This window comes from Mustela putorius, unplaced genomic scaffold (assembly GCF_011764305.1).
Source record: "Mustela putorius furo isolate JIRA1106 unplaced genomic scaffold, ASM1176430v1.1 tig00000281_pilon_pilon_pilon, whole genome shotgun sequence".
NCBI lineage: Eukaryota > Metazoa > Chordata > Mammalia > Carnivora > Mustelidae > Mustela > Mustela putorius.
This window is the reverse complement of record NW_025421343.1, coordinates 15,686,414-15,699,847: the sequence shown is the minus strand read 5'-3', so window position 1 is coordinate 15,699,847 and position 13,434 is coordinate 15,686,414.

Below are 13,434 nucleotides of genomic sequence, written 5' to 3'. Positions count from 1 at the left end.
TGGTTAACATACAATATTAGTTTCAGGTATACAACATAGTGATTGAACATTTCTATACCTTATGCAATGCTCACCACGTTAAGAGTTACCCTCTGTCACCATACAAAGTTATTAAATATCATTGGCTATATTCTCTATGCTATACCTTACATCCCCACGAATTATTTATTTTAGAACTGGAAGTATTACCTATTGTTTGATATAGGTTTTTCCCCTTAAGTGCATCACAAGATGAATAAAAATGTTTCTGTATGTTGTACATTGACTTTACAAATATGTTTGAATCACAAGAACTATTTCTTTTAGATTAGATCATATGGAGAATAGTCTTTCAAAAATTTTTTATAAAAAGTTAATGTTGATATGAAAATATGAAAAGATAACATGAAAAATAATAAATAGATCAATGTCACCTATAAACATTACTGCATAAATGTAGAGAAAATTTTAATACTTTCTTCCCCTTATATTATAAGAATATGGTGGCAGAATATAGAAAATTTCAAGAATATTAGGAATTAGCAAGAAGGTAAAAATATTCAACATTAGGTAGTTTATATGAATAAAATTATGGTTTTCTTTTTGTCTGATTTTAAATCATGTGGAAATTGTTAAGAGAGCTTGGCATTTGTGCAGGGAATTCTTGGGAAGGTTGAACACGATACAGCCTCTGACTCATGTGCAAAAGTTGCCTGCAGAACATAGAGCACTGGTCCTCTTGGCCCCAGAGCCGCTGAGAGGGAGGACAGATTTCCCTGATATTCTGAGGTCAGGAGTGTAAAGGTTCATCCCCCAGTGCCGGTTGTGTGCTATGATGGGAATTCACCTTCAGGGCTGTGTCTGGACACAGGGACATGGACAGCCACCCTCTGAGCAAATGTATGGGAGCACCTGTGGTTCCTGAGAGGGTGCCAGTGGGAGAGGGTGTATCTGAGATGCTGTGGAATTTCACCTAAAAAAAATAGGACAAACAGACCCCTCTCACTCCAAAGAATCCCGCAGGATTACAATGTAAAGCTCAAATGAAAAAATCACAAGGTACTCAGGATTGAAGGTGATTCACAATAACTTACTTCCCACCTGGGCAACCCTGTATAAGTCTTCTGGGAAGAGCTACTCTAGGGCATGTTATGTTGATCCAAGCGGGTGATGATCCTGGAAGACCCACTGAGCCCTGATGGTCTACTGATGTAATTGTAATATAATCAGTTCTGAATAAAACCTTTTCAATCCCAAAGGTAGATGAGATAAAGTACGTAACACACTTTTACACACATTTCCAATTTTCAAGTAAGAATAGTTAATAGACTAAGAATGGAGTCAGCATCTAGGTTTCACCAATACATTTCACCCAAACTTAGAGTCATTTATGAGAATGAAAAAAAACAATGGTATCAAGGAAAACACTGAATCTGTATGAGTGTGAGGGGGTTGCTTCCCACCATCAGGTCCTTCCATCTTCTCCCCTGGGGCTCACGACATCTATTCGAGGTAAGGTATGAAGATGGAGCCTCACAGGCCTTTCTAGCATAATGTCCGGGAAAACCCACAGTCAAAAGTGTGTATTCATAGGAAAATGAGGTCTTAGGGAGTCATCTTCCTTTCATTTCTCATCCTTAGGAGGAAGAACCCCTGCTCTAATCACAGACTCTGACTCTGAGGACAAACAAGGATCACAAAATACAGAGGCAGTTTTTTTCTGACAAACAGTGGGGAGAAGCTCCTCGGGGATGGGACGCGAACCGTGTGTCTGTGTGATCCCCCAAGAGGCACTGGTTCTGTACCTGCCGCGGACCTGGCCAACCCCTCAGTGATTTGCATGTTTCCCCCAGAGCCCATTTCTGCTCTTCAGCATCTTCTTGAAGAGGCTACTCAGACATTTGGGGCACAAAAGAGAATCAGACTGGACCACGAATAGAACATGGGAGTCCTGACCCAACTCCTCTGCCTTTGCTGGCCTGCCTTGCAGGTGAGGAGGGGAGTGCAGGGGACATCCCGGAGATGGTGGGAGTCCTCTCCTCCTGACTGTGGGATCTCCCCAGGGATCCTCCCTGTGAATCCCTGACCCATGGTCCCCCCTCCCCTCGGAACTCCAGTATCTCAGATTAGGGGACCAGGGCCACGAGAATCTTCTGGGAGGAACGTGGAGTGGGACTTGGTAAACAATGGTGACTTTGTGTTTTGCTTCCAACCCAGCTGTCTCTGGGCACGCAGGGTTGACCCAGTCTCTGGCCTTCCTCTTGGCGTCCCTGAGAGAGGGTGTGTCCATCACCTGCAGGGCCAACAATAGCACCAGGGATTATCTGAACTGGTATCAGCAGAATCCAGGTCAGGCTCCTCAGCTTCTCATCTATGATGCTGATAACCTCAACTCTGGTTTCCCAGACCGGTTCTCTGCGATTCACTTAGAGAATTTATACTCAAAATCAGTGCAGTAGAGTATGAGGATGCTGCCAGTTATTACTGCCAGCAGGATTATATCCTTCCTCCCACGGTGCGATAGCCCCAACCCCCTGGCTAGGTGGGGATGGCTGAGGGAGCAGTGGGCTGTGCTCAGGATGGTTCCAGCAGCTGCATTTTTTCTGTGGTCTCTTCATCGGAGCAGGAGCTGCTTTGGGGAAGGGCTAGCAGGGCTCAAGTAGCAAGGGATTTTATCCTTTGAAAGTTTCCTTTCTTGATGACAGAAATCCCAAACAGCAGAAATTCTAAAATGAAATTTCTCTTGCAGGCCTGCAACAGAATGCATCCATGGGATGCGCCTTGAATCCTATCTCTGATAAAAACTCTGTGAAGTAGCAAAAAATGGGAACCCACATCCAAGCAAACACTACTAATACTACTAATACTGCTATGACTAATACTCGTATTACAAATACTAGCACTATGAACATTAGTACTAATACTTTAGACACTACTGCTGTAATGCTACTACCACTAATAAAACTAATAAACATCAACAACTGCACTGTCAACTGTCATCGAGTGAAATCTTGAGGATTTACTGTGTTTTGAATACTGTACAAAGGACTCATTCATCTAGCGCAATTCATCTCACAATTAACCTCTAGAGAGGAGAAATCAGGGGTTCTCAGAGTGCTTGTAAAGGAAGAACATGCCGGTGCTTGTAAAGGAAGAAGACGGAAAAAGAATCTGTTGTTTTGTTTCCATAATTTCTACTCATTATTTAACTACATTCATTTAAAAAAAAATAGTACAACTAAAACAGGTCAAGGCAGAGACTGTCTCTAGCATCCCAAAACCTCCCTCAGTCTCTTTCCCTGTCAATCCCGTGCCCATCCCCCCACACACATACCATGAGAGGCCACCCCTCTTCTGTTTTCTATCCACATTAAGCAGATATTCTCTGTTTTTGAACTTCATATAAGTGGAATTATACAGTATGTACTGTTTGGATGCCTGCTTTTTAGGATCAGTGTGTTCTTTGAACTTCATCTCTGTTGTTGGTGTGGCCATAATTCATTTTTTTCCTGCTGAATAGTGCACTATTACATAAATACATTACAACTAATTTTTTCACTCATAGGAATAGTACAGAAGTCTTGTGACATAATAGGAAAAGTGGGCAAGCCTCAGTGTATTTCAGGCATTGCTTAAGACAGTGTCCCTTTTATTTTTGGATCATCTTTGCACACATTACACAATATGTGTCTAATAGAGAAAATATTAATGAAGTTATTCTTATCATCAATGCATGCAACATACTTTTGTTTTCTATTTTATTATATTATACTCTGTTTTAATCTATTAGTTTAGATTTTATTATTAAAACATACAATCATGATACTAATTCCTTAGCCCATGAACAGAAAAAATTCTTCATTTTATAAAATACTGCCCTGGGGGATATTTCTCAGTGTGACATTTTATAGAGGCCTGAGGCCCAGAAACTTGAAAGTATCCTACAGCAGGTCCCCCAACGTGATGGGGGTAATTTTTCTTTCCTGTGAGTCATGGGTCAAGTATTAAAGAATTACAAAAAAGAAGAAAAATACCATATAAGGATTATGAAAGAAAGAAGAACAACCCATGATGTTTTAACCTTTTTTGGGTGAGGTTTTGATAGTGGGTGGTTTTGATGGAACCCATGAGCAATTAGTATAGATCAAGACAAAATAATTCTATGTTTAGGAATAGTGACTTGGTTGCTGAAAAACAGCCCTAAATCTTAAGGTGACTGTGGATGAGACATACTTGGATTAGTTCTAAGTTTGTCATGAAGCTATTCTATGAGGTTCCTCAGTACACCTATGATGACCATGATTATGGGACCATGATAATAATAAAATAAAAAATAAAATATATGTTTTATAGAGTGCCAAATACCTTACTTCATTTAAACTGCAAACAGAACCATTGTTGTCACAGTTTCAAAGACAGGGAAACTGAGACAAAGGGAAGTTAGTGAACGGGATCAATATCACACTTCCATAAGCAATGCAGCTTTGTCCCCAGCCCAAACTGGGTAACTTCAGGGACATCTCTGATAATATCAGGACCTTGGGATGGATAATGTCTGACTGTCAGTAAGCTCTAACTTTTGCTGTGATGACCATTTATGTGTAAATTGGAGTAGCATTGATAAAACTGCTTCCTTCAAATGTACAAGAGATTTGGGAAAGCGAGAGTTGAATGGCTTCTGTTCTCTTCTCAATGGGCTTGTGCCAAACACCATCTGAAGGAGTTTAAGTGATAGGTAAGGCAGGAGAACACAGGAGAGAAACCCTTCCCTCAGGCTGAGGCCTCGGCATCCTCCACCATGACCACCTAGGTATGGGTTGCTCAAAGGCAGAGAAGAGGAAGGGAATGGTTTCGGGAGCTGGAAACCCAGAAGGCCCTTTGCAGCCCACCCTGCTGTCCCGAGTCCATGTCAATGCCTGGGTCAGTGCTCTGGAGGGAGATCTGCCTCAATTTGGACACAGATCGAACCAGGGAAGCCCCAGATATCTGCAACACATACAATAATCAAATAGCCTCTAATAAGCCTAGAAAAATAACTAGTACAAGGGGGGAAAAAAGAGTCACAATAAGCAATTATTTGTGCAAAGATGCTAAGTAATTACATACAAAGGGGATAAATTTGATCAGTAATGAAGGAACTGTCCATGAAAATCTTACTGTGTTGTTGCTACATCACAACCAGATGGGCTAATGTTGAGCAAACTTCCAAGGTTAAGTTGTGGTGAGGCTGAAAAACGAGTGGACATTTCACGTATTGCTGCTGAAATGTGTATTGGCACATTTGTGTCGGAAAGTTGTTTGTAATTATCTACAAATGAGGAATATACGCACACCCCAGGACTCAGGATTTGTCATAAATGTATGGATAAAATCTTGCTTCCTTATTTTCCCTAAGGAACTCAGGGCTTAAGGCTTGATCTCAGAATGTGTTCTCTCTGCTCTGATGAAAGAGCTCTCTGTTAGAAGGACACATGGGGGAAGGCAGTGTTCTGGTGGAAGAGACATGTGAACAATCTTTTTACAGAGAAAAAGCAAACACACAGACAAAGAAACAATCCATCTCAAATTAAAGCAGTGGAAGAATATTTTTTTAACTGACAAGAAAGCTGTAGGACTTCGTGAGAACTCCTCAGGACAGAAGACACTCCTCACAGGAGACACTTTGGGGTTGGGGATGCAAACTGCTACACAGAGTTAAGAGTTTATTAAAATGAGGGATTTTGAGGATCCCTGTGGTGAAAGGGAACTTCTGTGTCACTTTCCTTGATTAGAGTGTGGTGACAGGGGGCCCTGCCCAAGGATTAGCATCAATGCAGGAATAACCTTCACATCCAACATAAGACATTGCTCCCATTTCTTTACAGGACTCACATGAATCTCAGCTCTAGAAAATTTATTTACTTATTTACTTATTCTAAAAAGTGCAAAGAAAAGAAATGGCAATATTGGGAAGGAATTCAGATTATGTATATGGAGATCAGGGTTTTCAATTAACTTATAAAGTCAGAAAATTAACGCATTCACATATATATGGGAGCTACCTGGAGCCAAAATTATTCTCTGTGAGTTCATCCTCTAGTGGGTGAATATTTGCAGTTCTTTAGAAAAGGTGACCCATTTCAGTCACAGTTCCCAAAAATCTACTCAGCACACTCTTGGGGGCACTCCCTCTGCTGGGTGGCAGAGAGAACTTCCATTTGGGCTCAGTCAGGACACAGGTCTGTTGTCTCTCAACTTCACCAAAGCATTATAAGTTTGAGCTGCTTGCCTTGAGAAAATTTATATATCGAGTTCTACAGAATGTATAACAGCATCACACTCCCCACCTACACACCCTGACCCCAGAATAATGGACTCACATAACCAAAACAGCAACAGAATCATCCCAAGGAACACAATTGACACACTGGCTTCCTGTTTTATGGATTCCAAAGTGATGTCCCCTGACAAAAAGACAAAAACACAACGAAACCCACCTTTGTAAGAAATAGTAATATTTTTGAAGTTCAAGCATTCTTAGAAATTCTTAGAAATACATGATTAAAAACATAGTTTCAAAACTGATGCACAGTAAATAAATATGATGGATGAATAAATTTCAGCCAAATTTCCACACATTGAGGTTTTGCATATGATAATATGTAATGTGATTCTGATTTTCTTTAGTATATTTGACACACAGTGTTAGATATTGTGATTCTTAATTTAACATGTGTAATGAATAGTTTTCAAACTCATCTTAAGATTTATATGGGTGCCTGGGTGGCTCAGTGGGTTAAGCCGCTGCCTTCAGCTCAGGTCATGATCTGAGAGTCCTGGGATCGAGTCCCGCATCGGGCTCTCTGCTCAGCAGGGAGCCTGCTTCCTCCTCTCTCTCTCTCTGCCTGCCTCTCTGCCTACTTGTGATCTCTCTCTGTCAAATAAATAAATAAAATCTTTAAAAAAAAAGATTTATAATATTATCTTATATTTATCCCTTTGTTTTTTTCCTGATTTTTTTTTTTTTATTTCCAATGGTATAACTTTCTGAATCACTCCAGCATTTTCAAGAGTAAGATTCAGGATTTCTTGGCTAGTACTCTAAGAAAAGTTCAAGAGATAAAACACATGAAAGATTAAATAAAATGACAATTAGTACCATATAGGACATGGGCTATTAGTCCTAGTTCTATCACAACTTGTCATCAACACCCAAGTCCCTCCATTAAGTTCAGGGTTTATTAACACTACCATTGTTACATAATCATTCTTCCAACTATGGTACAAAATTGCACTCTAGGAGGATATTCTGAAAGATATTCAGACCAAGATTTGTTGTGTAATCTTGCCCGGTCTTGCATGTATTCAGTAACTCTTCAATTCAGTATGAACTTGGACTTGAATTACCTGAGATCTAACAGAACTACTAATTCTATTCCTTCAGTTTCTCCAGGATTTTGTTTGCCCGACAGTGACTTGAGTTGTCAGGTACTTTGATGTTGACACAATTCTCACCAACCATTGACTAACACCTACATCAGGCTGACACAGGCAGAATCAACAGATTATGCCCTAGCCTTAAAGAAGGATGGTTGGTAAACTGAAGCCCCAAGCAGCTCTGACCCCGCACCCCCTTCCCCAGTGACTGTGGTTAACCCAAGACATCAGAAAATGTCCGTCATAGGTACAGGTGACCTCAAATTATTAGAAGTTTTATCCCAGTCCTTGCTATTCTCACCTACAGAATCTCATTGTGAACTACAGACTCAGAGCTGCAGACGCTGAGTAGAAAAGCCAAGTGAGAGACAACAACTTCTCACACAGAACTAACAAGGAACCAGACCCCTGACAGAAACTGCTTACACATGATGAGGAAGCCGCTGAATGGGAAGGGGAAACATTGTTTTCTGGGATATAGGGAAACATTATTTATTCTGTCCTTCCTCTTAGAACATGTTGACTTAAGAAATCTCTTTTTTGATATGGGGTGTGTGTGTATTTACCTTATCTTATATACCTTATCTAATACCACCAAATGGTATCACATGTGTCTATCACCTGTTGGTCTTATCTATCTATCTATCTATCTATCCATCTATCTGTCTCTCTGGGAAGAGAGAGAGAAGTATGGCAGAATACACACTAGGTTGTAACAAACTGTTACCCCAAACTTCATATTCACTGCCTGAAGCATACCATTTTGTCTTCTCTCCTATTCTCTGCTGCAGGACTAGGAGTTCTCCTCCTGTAAGTTTGAGATTCTTCTCTACCTGCCCCGTTCTTCTCAGCTTCATCTTCTCAAAGAGTAGATAAGTCACAAGGTCCCAGGGTGAGTTTATTTCATTTTAAATCATCATTAAATTGTCTAAAACCATTAACCTGGAAACAGCAGATCCCAGAGACTCTAGTTCATCCTGGAATTTGGAGATTGCTGGCCAATCAGCTGGAGTTTGAATGGGACCAGTTTCCTCCCGGACATTAGTTGACAGGAATCCAAACAGGATGGCCATTCACCTGCCAGAAATGGACTCTGGACACACATGCCTGTATCCTCAGGGTCTCTGGATCTTTCTTGGAAGGCAGGGCTATGAGCACTCACTGTGTCCTGCCACAGATCCTGATTACCATAGGGAGATCCTGCTTCCAACACAGACAGTAGGGAATTTGTCTCTGTTACTTTTCTTTCAAACACAGAAGCCATTAAGTCAATGCACTCCCAGGAGAGGGACCTGCACCCTGCCTTTGGCTCTTTCCACTCTGCCACACTCTCCAGGGGATTTGCATATTGTCCCCTGGGGAGGACCTTGCCTTGGAAGTCTGACATAAAGGTCAGCTCTGAGCTTGTGTTTACTTATTAGGACTCATCAGTTCAGCTTCTCAAAATGAGGTTCCCTTCTCAGCTCCTGGGGCTAATGATGCTCTGGATCTCAGGTAATAGCATAGAGGGGGGAGGAGATGGGAGATTGGGGTGGGGAGGGTGAGCTATCTGGGTGCTCTTCCTTCCTATATGTGATCTGTCCAGGGGAGAGATTGCCCTCCATGAGGGGAATTTAATTTTGAGATCTGTGAAAATTATGAGGAAATTAAAGGGAACAAAGAACAGTGTTTAGTGAGATGCTGAAAAAGAATATGTGGCTACTCTGTGCTCTGCAGTTCTTGGGTTATCCATGGGAATTGGATATATTTAGAGTAGGAATCCAATCACAAAATATGATTTAGTCTAATGTAAATTAAACTTAAAATCATAAAAATGGCTTATAATGTGTCAAACTAACCTGAACTTATCTCTCATTATTTTAGGATCCAGTGGGGATATCGTGCTGACACAGACCCCACTGTCCCTGTCCATCACCCCCCAGAGAGCTGGCCTCCATCTCCTGCAGGGCCAGTGAAAGCCTCCTGCACAGAGATGGAAACACCTATTTGTATTGGTACCTGCAGAAACCAGGCCAGTCCCCACAGCTCCTGATCTATGAGGTTTCCATCCATAAATCGGGTCCTGGACAGGTTCTTTTCTTTTCTTTGTTTTTCCTTGGAATAAATGTATATGTAAATACATTTTGTAGAGCTGTCTGAGATTCTGCTGAGTCCTGTGGAGAAATGGGAGCAATGTCTTATATTGACTTTGAAGGTTATTCTTGAATCCTTGTAATTGTAATCCTTGGGCAGGATCCCCAATTTCCCTGGTCTAATCATGGAAAGTGAGGCAGATCAGGGACAGATTTCACCTGGATAATCAGCAGGGTGGAGGCTGATGATGTGGGAGTTTATTACTGCGGGCAAGGTACACATGTTCCTCCCCCAGTGGTTCAGGCACGGACACAAACCTCTCTGCTTGGTGGTCCCCACTGGGCAGCAACAGACTGAGAGGGGCAGGGACCAGCACCAGCAGGGGCATGATCACCTCAGAGTCAGGTGCTGGGGAACTCAGGGCAATAACTTGCAGCTGAGTGCTCTGGACCGAGTCCTGGCCCCTGGGCAGCAACAGCCTCAGAGGGGCACAACCAGTTCCAGAAGGGACATGATCACCTAAGTGCTCAGCAGTGAGCTGGCAGGGACAACCACCCTGAACCTCACCCTGACCCTCCTGCCCTGTGGATTGCTCAGGGATGGTGACTCAGCCTGAGCGTCAGAAACCTGAGCCATTTATGTGAAAACACAATTACATACATTTGGAGCTAAATATATTTCCTATATTTTCATTAAGAGGCTATTGGTATCATTCAGAATTTATTATTTTTTATTTTCCCACTTTATGACATCTGCTTTCCCAGTTAAACTAATGGCTCTGTTACAATGTGGTCTGGATAGCATTCTATACATGCTTTCCCATAAGAAATACATGTGAGAAAAATTAGTAAAATTGTTTGGTGGTCAAGCGCCCAAAAAGACTGTTGTTGTAAATTCATAGCAAATATAAGCTCCGAATTCTATAAATAATAGGTGGCATATACATATACATATATATATTGAAATACTACTCAACCAGGGAAATGATATCTTGTTATTTGCAACAACATGGATGGACCTAGAAAGTATAATGCTAAGCAAAACAATTCAGACAGAGAAAAACAAATACCATATGTCTTCATTTTTATGTAGAACCTACAAACAAAACAAACTAATAAAAAACCACAATCACAAAATGATCCATGAATAAAGAGAACATTGACACGATACATTAACATTGTGCAAATATCCACCCAACTGATACCTCTCTTATGTAGAGAACAGACATTTCAATAAGGATCATACGTTTTCATGCCCCCTTTAGTCTTCTTTCCTCTCCATCTCTCACATGCATCAAACTTCCACAGAGAAAAAGCAAACACATAAATAAATAATCAAGCTATCTCAAATTTAAGCAGTGGAAGGATATTTTAACTGATAAGAAAGCTGTAGGATTTTATGAGGAATCCTCAGGACAGAAGTTCCATCCCTCACAGGAGACACTTTAGGGTTGGGGATGCAAACTGCTACACAAAGGAAAGAATTCATTACAATCGAGGGATTATGAGGTGGCCTGTGGTCAGAGGGAAATTCTGCCTCACTTTCCATGATTAGACCAGGGAAATTGGGGATCCTGCCCAAGGATTACAATTACAAGGATTCAAGAATAACCTTCAAAGTCAATATAAGACATTGCTCCCATTTCTCCACAGGACTCAGCAGAATCTCAGACAGCTCTACAAAATGTATTTACATATACATTTATTCCAAGGAAAAACAAAGAAAAGAAAAGATGATATTGGGAAGGAATTCAAATTACACATATGGAGATCAGGACTTTGTAGGATCTAGATCACTGAAGCTCAGAAATGACCTGCTTCACATGGTTGAGAAATAACTTTTAAAGTCAGAAGATCAACACATTCATATATATATGTGAGCCACCTGGCGCCAAAATTATTCTCTTTGAGTTCATCCTCTAGAGGGTGTTAATTTGCAGTTCTTTGGAAAAGGGGACCCATTTCAGTCACAGGTCCCAAGAAGCTGCTCAACAGACCTCCTGTTGGGGAAGCTTGCCCAGCTGGATGGCTTCATCTCAATTCTCAGGCAAGGATAAGCTCATCTTTTCTCAGAAAGAAGCTCACTTGGGCTCAGTCAGGATACAGGTCTGTTGTCCATCAACTTGGCCAAAGCACTGTGAGTTTCAGTGTTTTGGCTTGAGAAAATTTATAGATCAAGTTCTATAGAAGGTATAAGAGGATCACACACCACACCCACACACCCTGACCCATGAATAATGGACTCACATAACTGAAGCAGAAAGAGAACCACCCAAGGGACACCAATCACACCCTGGCTTCCAGTTTTATAGACTCCGAAGAGATGTCTCCTGGCACAGAGACAAAAGTGCAATAAAATCCACCCGTATAAGTCCTTGCTCATTCAGGTGACTGTGGTCAAGATTAGAGACTCTAGAGTCCTTTTCCCCACGTGGATCACATGGAAGATCTTCTTACACTCCTTACAGATGCCAGTGATTTCTGTGTGGTGTGCCATGACCCCCTTGATGGGGTCTGTTTTGCTGTCCAGGTTACAACATAGGACACAAACACTCCTGGTTAGAATTAGGAATGCTCTTCCTTCAGCCTACAGGGAGTACAGGAAAACTGTACAGGAAAGCCTTTAGATGAGAAAGAATTCTTCATAAGATTTTGTATTTTCTAGATATTTTAGGGTAAGACAGTATAAGATATGTAACCAAACAGAAAAGGAGACTTGTAAAGTTTTCATGCCATGTTTTGTAGGAAATAGTTATATGTTTGAATTTTAAGCATTCTTAAGAATAATTTGTAGGGAAAAAAAAAACTTTCAACAGATACACATAAAATAAACACGACAGATGAATAATTTCTGGCCATATATCCACATATTGAGGTTTCACATACCATAATGGGTAATGTGATTCTGATTCTTTTTTTTAGTGTACTTGACACACAGTGGTAGATAATATAATTCTTTTTTTTTTAAAGATTTTATTTATTTATTTGACAGATAGAGATCACAAGCAGGCAGAGAGGCAGGCAGAGAGAGAGAGAGAGAGAGAGGAGGAAGCAGGCTCCCTGCTGAGCAGAGAGCCGGATGTGGGGCTCCATCCCAGGACCCTGGGATCATGACCTGAGCCGAAGGCAGAGGCTTTAACCCACTGAGCCACCCAGGTGCCCCGATAATGTAATTCTTAATTTAACATCTGTAATGAATCGTTTTCCAAACTCACCTTAATATTTATAGTACTGTCTTGTATTTTCCATTTGCTTTTGTCATGCTTTTTTTCATTTTCACTGGCTTATCTTTCTGAATTCATTCACTAGCAGGAATCCTTAGAAAGGCTGGCATTTTCAAGAGTAATATTCAGGATTGCACTGGCTAGCACAGAAATCACAAAGAAGGGGAAATAAAATGCTAGCTGGTCAACTATGAGACATGGGTTCTTCTACCTCTACTTCTACTTTTTCATGGTTTGTCTTCAACACCGAAGTCTCCGTGCTGAGATCAAGCTTTGCTTTCAATATCATTTTTACACAACAGCTCGTTTAGATTTTACACAAAATCTAACTCTTGGAGGATTTCCTAGAAATTCAGACAGAGCTTTATTGTTAATCAAGCCTGAAACTGTATGTATTCCGATATTTTTCAGTTCGGTATGACTTCGGCTTTAAATTATGGTTGATCTAATAGAAGTACAAACTGTATTCTTTAGTTTCTCTAAGATTTTGTTTGCAGAACGGTGACTTGAGTTCTGAGCTAATTTCAACTTGATGCAATTCTCACAAATGATTCAATATGACATAACATCAAGCTATCAGTTTATAAACCATCAGTTTATGTCCCTATTTTAGTGAAGGGTCTCATATATGTCATATGATGTGTGTGTCCCTGACTATCTGCCTAGCTCTCTATCTCTCTCTCTCTCTCTCTAGAGAGAGAGAAACATGAAAGGATACACACCAGGTTGTAACAAATGGTTAC